This window comes from Dioscorea cayenensis, chromosome 20, assembly GCF_009730915.1.
Source record: "Dioscorea cayenensis subsp. rotundata cultivar TDr96_F1 chromosome 20, TDr96_F1_v2_PseudoChromosome.rev07_lg8_w22 25.fasta, whole genome shotgun sequence".
Classification (NCBI taxonomy): Eukaryota; Viridiplantae; Streptophyta; class Magnoliopsida; order Dioscoreales; family Dioscoreaceae; genus Dioscorea; species Dioscorea cayenensis.
In genome coordinates this window covers 27,845,572-27,853,236 of record NC_052490.1, presented here as the reverse complement: position 1 = coordinate 27,853,236, position 7,665 = coordinate 27,845,572, and the positions used below count along the sequence as shown (strand labels likewise).

Here is a 7,665-nt window from a genome sequence, read left to right as displayed (position 1 = left end):
TTTAGCCATAACCATGTCTCTATATTCAAGTGCAAACTAAGTTTCCTACCTCAATTTAATTAGACTAGTTAATCAACCTATGTAATAAAAAACTATTTTAGAATATATTAATAAAAATAGATTTGGGATTGAAACACTAGTTAAATAACAATTTTCCTGTCATCTTGATCAATGCAAAAGCAACATAAAAATAACTATGTATATAAATGATAATGTTAACCTAAATTCGATCTTCACTCAAGCATGAAAGCCAACCATTCCTATCCATGCTATTACATAAGTTGAGCTTAATGCAGCATAAAATAATACATACATATGTATATGTATGAAATCAATGAAGTTTATTTCTATTTCCTACACAAGAGAAATAAATATCTATATTAAACCATAAAATTCTTACGTCTTAAATAATTGTAGTTATTATCTTCTTAAAACATCATAACAATGAAATAAAAATTTTAATTTGAGATAATCTTTTGTTCAATAATATAAAGTTTTAGTTTAGTCTCTTCTTTCACATCTTTTCATTAAGGTTACCAGCTCGTTAAGGTAATAAGTCATAAAAAATTATGGAAACATACATATAATTAAATCTCCAATTAATTATAAACTATCACCTAAACCTACTTAAATCCAAGACACATCGAATATATCTAGCATATCAATAATGCAATTTCTTAAATTTTGGCTTTACCTTGCCATGCAAATGATTTTGATTTTTGTTTGGGAACATTAAAATATAAATTATTTTATATCAATTGAAACAAATCAAATAAGGTATAAAGAATTAAGTTGATGAAAAGTTACTCCCACTCCCAATTCGTTCAAGATGTTGGATTGGGCACCACATTTCTTATTCTTGCTTTCCAAATTTAAACAAGTACAAGAATTCAAATAAAATTAAATTCAATTGAAAACCAAAATAATTAGTTAAAGTTGTACTCCAAATAATTTCCTAAATCATTGAGACTTGATTTCATAGTTTCATGTCTCCAAATCATTATTTGAGGAATTGCTTATAATGCTGTTGATTAGGTTAAAAATTTATTGGGCTATCATTGGATATTGTTTTTAATTTGGAGAATTAATTGTCTTTGAGAGAAGTAAAAAAAAGAAAATGTCATTATTTCTATTTGTAGCGCAAAATACAATATGGAGTAATTACTAATACCACCTATAGACTAATTAATTTTTCTATATTAAGTACCAAAGAATATGGGCACTCATCAAACTTTTTGTATCATCACTATAAATGGAAATTGGAATGAACTACCCATATTCCCAATAGTAATGTCTTAAGTGAATATCACATTCTTAGATACCATCTTCTTCAAAGAATCCTTTAATTATTATCAGCCATTTTCTATAATCATGCGGCGAGAATCTTTATCAAAGCACATTTTCCAGGATGTTTTTTTAAAACTTAAAATAAACATGGTCTCATCATCTTGAGTTTCTAAGAGGGTATTAATCGATCTCTGATTGATGCTATCAATCATTTTTTACCATTCAATCCTTAATTGACTCATGAAAACATTTATAAAGTGCTAAATCAATTTTTCCTTGATTGCCTTTTAATCATGATATTTACCCTTCTACTAGTTTAGAAATATAACAAGAATGGCAATGACCATGTAAAGGTTAGCTTTCCTTTAAATGTAGCTTCAACTTCAAACTCTTCTTTCGTGAGAAAGTTGAAGAATGAGCCCTTACAAGTATTATAATAAATATTTGAGAAAGGATGTCATGAAAAGCTTGAATGGTGGAATATTCAAGTAGAGATGGAAAAGTATTATTTGCATCTTAAATTTGAGCATGATAAAATAAAGAATAATGCAGTTTGACACATGAACAAATCAAAAAATAAAATGAAATGGTTGTGCCAAACAAGTTCTGTGTTTTTGCAAAAATGAAAAACCAAAATGCGCAACGATACCAAAAATATCTTTATATATTTATATCTAATTCTAATTTATAAAATGCACATAGGATAGTAAGGTCTTCTTTCTAGATAAAAATATGTTTTGATTATTCAACATTTAGTTTGTTTTGATCAATACAATATGTTATAATTACTTTGTAATCTCTTAAAATTTCTATACTGACACTCTTTTTTTTATCGATAAATATAAGTCAAATTAGTCAAAGTATTTAATATTGTAGGTCTTAATTAGTTTGTATGAAATAATTTCTTGATTCTATAGTGTTTTTTACTACATATACATTTATGCATATTTTGGAGAAGGCCACAAACACAAAGATACTACTATGTTTTTGAATATATCCTCACAAACAGCAAACATGAATGCAACACCACACATGGAGGGTAGCTTAAGCTGGTGGTGTTTGGTAGAGAGGTTCTACACTTGGCGAAGTTATGAAAGGATAAAAATCAGTGAATGCACATCCTTGTATTCTTGCTCTAAAGAACCAACATAAACACAAAGTATTGAAATATTGACTTCTACAATGTATTAGAAAATCTACTCCAAATATGCAATTCTTCTCTCTGCTAGTCCAAATTTAAATAAGCTATGTACCATCTAAATAATCTTTTCCCTGTCAATCTTTACTCTTTCCTCATGGATTTCCTTCTGTTTACAATATTTTGTGCCTTTCACTCCTCTCCGTCATCCTCCTATCCCTCACTTTATCTTTCCCCTCAAGATTTAGATAAGTTATGCACTATCTAAACAATCTTTTTCCTGTCAATCTTTACTCTTCCCTTATGGATCTTCTTCTGTTTGCAACGTTTGGTGGCTTTCACTCCTCTCCGTCATCCTCCGGTCCCTCACTATATCTTCCTCCTCGATGGACTCCGAAAGATAACAAGCTCTTTGAGTTGGCGCTGGTGAGATTCCCATATGGCATGCCTAACAGATGGCGGATAATTGCATCTTTACTTCCAGGAAAGAGCCCACAAGATGTGTTAGATCACCATCAGAGATTGCTCATGGATGTGGCAGTGATAGAGGCCGGGATAGTCGAGCTACCAAACTATATTGATGAAGATATAGATGAAGTAGATGATGATGATACCAATGATAAAATTAGAAATAATGATGGTATCGATACAGAAGATAGTCAGAACACACACCAACACAAATCAAAGATGCAAAAGAAAGAAGAAAGCAAGATAGGTAAACGTTGGACTGAGGATGAGCATAGGTGAGCTTCTCGACCTTATGGTAGTAAGTTAGCTTTTTCCCTTTCTTGGAAATCTTCTTTGAGATTCACCAGAGTTCATCAAGAGCAAAATACAAATTAGGGGGAAAAATATCTCCAATATAATCTATAGTTATGAGAAATTTAATTCATTAATTGTATCTTTTTTATTGCAAATGAAGGAGATTTCTACGAGGCCTTGAAAAGCATGGAAAAGGGAATTGGTGAGCAATTGCTAGATGTGAAGTGAAAACAAAAACATAAATACAAGTGGAAAGTCACGCGCAAAAGTATTTTAGAAAGCAAAATTCAGCTTTAAAGAAATTCAGAAGAAAAAGTATCCATGATATAACTGAAGCATAAACCAATAGTTTGCTCTAGCCTATGCTTGTATCAAAATAAGTAGTTATGCTATAGATGTTGTCTTTGATGCATATCTACAATTACTGTAATAAAATAAAACCAAACCTCTTAGTCTTGTGAACCAGGAGATCGTATGATGCTTTTTATTATAAACAATAAATGGATGATCAAACTCATAGCTAAAGTAGTGTAGCTATGGATCTTAGTCTCTATCTCGCCAAAAAGGTGATCTTGAATTTTTTGATGAAATGATGTACAAAGAACACAAAATTACCAAGAGTTGTTCATTGAATAAGAAAAATAAGATTCATAGATTGGTAAGAAGTGTGATAAACATCAAAAATGTTTAATTAATAGGAACAACATGAGCGAAGAGTTATAGAACCATAATACATAATTGAATAAGGTGAATCATTAACATCTTTGGATCTGAAAATCATAAGGCACATATATATGTTACAATTTAAGGATATATAAGAGATCCTATAAGTGATACTAAAAACTAAATATCACAAGTAAGAAAGATGTATTTAAGGTAATGTGATTATAGAAGGTTGTTGATAGCCCGAAAGAAATAGATGAACAAACTGAGAAATGCTTAAGTTAGCATTACATATGATGAAACTTCTTATCGAGATTGATGGTTTTCTGAATAAAAGTATGAGGGTATAATAGATAATGTAAAAGTTGTGAAGGTTGATATTGTTATTGAGGTTGAGGGTGCGGGCAATTTTACCATGTAGTGTGATCGAAAAAGTGATATTAGCAACAATAATCCTTAACTATGAGACAATTAACATAAGACAGAAGCAGCATGTCTAAAGACAATTGACATAGATTCATCTCTAGAAAGATGATCAAGTTGACCCTTATGAATAACTTGATCCATTATCTCATTTTAACCTTTTGAGTAACACCACATATGAGGATGTAAATGTCGAGGTTAATTATTAGGGTGTGAATCAATGTGGATGCACATGAGAAAGGAAGTGAAACCTATTGCCATAAATAACTTGAATCTAAACAAGTTAATCTTGCATTACAAGGAAATAGCCGTTCAATATATAGGAAAAACATAAATATAGAACCAAATACACACTAAAATCACATAATATTGAAGTAAAACGTTATTTTCTCTAACAAATATTATTAGATTGCTTATCAAAGTAATTATTTAATTGCATTTTACAATAATAATTATATTCTCAGAAAAGAGTTTCTTTTATACCAATTATGGAAGAAACTATATTGCAAGGGAAAATTTTTATTCAAGATAATTCTAATCGAATATATTTTGTTTGCTAATTTAGAAGAGATTGTTAGAACTTAAGAAGTGTGTAATTAGAGAAAACACCAAGGATCCTCATTTCTAATTGAAAAAGAAAGACCGTCAAGTAACAAAACCATTTTAGTTAATACATGATGATGATGATGATGATGTGTGTGTTGTGTGTTGTGTGTGTGTACCTTAAGAATATAGCCTTTGAATAATAATACAAAGTAAAAGTGTGCCTTAATTTATGAACTTAGCACAATGAAAGAGTTTAAGAATTAGAAAGTAAAAAAAATTATTGACTTATTTTGTTAATTCTCTTGATGGAGATGAGAGGGCCAACAACCTCTTGGACTTCTAGTGCGGGTCCCCTACGTAGGGTATTTATGTCATGCCAAAGAGGCAAGTTCAAACTTTAACTCACTTAATGTAAGCACACAGGTGTGTTGAGAGATTTATTTGTGTCTGTGCATGCGGTTGACATGTGGCTTGCCCATATTTCATTAAAAAATTATAAAGTATAAAAATTGAGAGAGTTCATCTAGTACATTTGAAGCCGCCTTGCCATGTTTCCTCACCACGTTGCCCACCACTTGTAGAGGTTATTACACGTGTTGATCATTGAAGGGGGTGCAATTCTGAATAGGGTTTTTTCCCCACCGCTTATAGAGTTTATTACAAGTGTTGATCATTGAAGGGATACACTTTTGAATGGGGCTTTTTTTTGGGGGTTGGGGGTGACACATTAATAATATTGATTTATGTCCAAGAACATTAAATCCAAATTATTTTAAATCAATTGAAACAAATTAAATTAGGTATAAAAATTAAGTTGATAAAAAGTTATACTCTCATTCCCAATTCGTTCAAGACATTGGATTCGGGATTGTATTTCTCATTCTTGCTTTTTCGAATTTAAACAAGGGCAAAAACTCAACTAAAATCAAATGCAGTTGAAATCCAAAACAATTTGTTGAAGTTGTACTCCGAATAATTGCCTAAATCATAGAAATTTAATTTTGTACTTTTATGCCTCCAAATCATTATTTGAGGAATTTTCTTATTATGTTGTTGATTAGATTAAATCTATTGTGTTATCATTGGATATTGTTTTTAATGTGGAAACTTAATTATCTTCGAGAGAATTAAAAAAAAAATAACATTATTTCTATTTATAGCACAAAAGTACAATATGGAGTAATTACATATATTACCAATAGACTACTTAATTTTTTTCTTTAATGAGTAGTAAAGTATGTAGACACTCAACAAAATTTTTGCATCATCACTATAAATTGAAATTGGAATGAACTACCCATATTGCAATAATAATGTCTTTAATGAATGTCACATTGTTAGATATCACCTTCTTTAAAAAATCCTTTAATTATTATCTTGCTAGAATAAACATAGTCTCATCCTTGAGTTTCTAGAAATGTATTAATTGATCTTCGATGTTACTATAAATCATTTTTTACTATTCAATCCTTAATTGATTCTTGAAAACATCCATCAAGTGTTAAATCATTCTTTTTCTTGACTACATTTTGACCATAAAATGTATCCTTCTTCCTCTAACCAATTTTAAAGGTTAGCTTCCTTTGAAAGTAGTTTAAACTTCGAACTCTTCTTTTATGAGAAGCTTTAAGAATGAGCCCCTACGATCATTATAATAAACTTCCATTTTATAATTTCTTTGTAATCTCTAGAAATTTTATACTAAACTTCTTTTTTCAATATGTTGATATAACTTAAATTGGTCAAACTATTTAATTTTGTAGGTCTTAATTAATTTGTGTGAATTAATTGCTTGATTTTATAGTATTTTTGACTGCACACACACACACACACACACACACATATATAAAGAAACCCATAGATACAAAACACTACTGTGTTTTTGAAAATATAACCTCACAAAAAGCAAACACAAATGTGAGACCACAGAGCTTAAGCCAGTTGTATTTGGTACAGAGTTTCTACATTTGGTGAAGTCATAAAAGGATAAAAAAGCAACCAACGAGCATATTTGTATTCTTGCTCATAAGTACCAACCCTAAACACAAATTATTGAAATATAGTTTTGTGCAATGTATTACAAAACTGTATTTTTGCTCATCCTCCAGTCCTTCACTTTCACTTCCGCCTCAATGGACTCCAAAAGATAACAAGCTCTTCGAGTTGGCACTTGTGAGATTTCCATATAGCATGCCAAACAGATGGTTCGTAATTGTGTCTCTACTTCCTAAAAAGACCCCATAAGATTTGTTAGATCATTATCAAAGATTGCTCATAGATGTGGTAGTGATGGAGATTGGGATAGTAGAGCTATGTACCAAACTATATTAATGAAGATATAGATGAAGTAGACAATGATATTGCTAATAATAAAGTTAGGAATAGGAAAAATAATGGTAATGATATAGAAGCTAGTCAGAACAAACAAAGATGAGAAAGAATGAAGAAAGAAAGAAAGGTAAACCTTGGGCTGAAGATGAGCATTGAGCCTCTTAACCTTATAGTAGTAAGTTGGCTTCTTTCCTTTCTTAGTGATCTTCTCTAAGATTTACAAGAGTTTATTAGCGTAAAAGGCAAATTAGTAAAAAAAAATAATATCTCCAGTATAATCTATAGTTCTGAAGAATTTAATTCATTAGTTATATCTTTTTCACTGCAAATGAAGGAGATTTGTGTAAGGCCTTGAAAAGCAAGGAAAAGGGGATTGGAAAACAATTGCTAGATGTGAAGTGAAAACAAGAACATCAACACAAGTGGCAAGTTATGCACAAAAGTATTTCCAAAGGCAAAACTTGACTTCAAAGAAATTCAAAAGAAAATGCATCCATGACATCACTGAACCATGA

At 30.4% G+C, this 7,665-nt stretch overlaps 1 pseudogene; it reads left to right on the top strand.

Moving 5' to 3' along the window:
• The first annotated feature begins 2,728 nt into the window (after window positions 1–2,728).
• On the top strand, window positions 2,729–7,665 carry LOC120251382 (annotated as a pseudogene).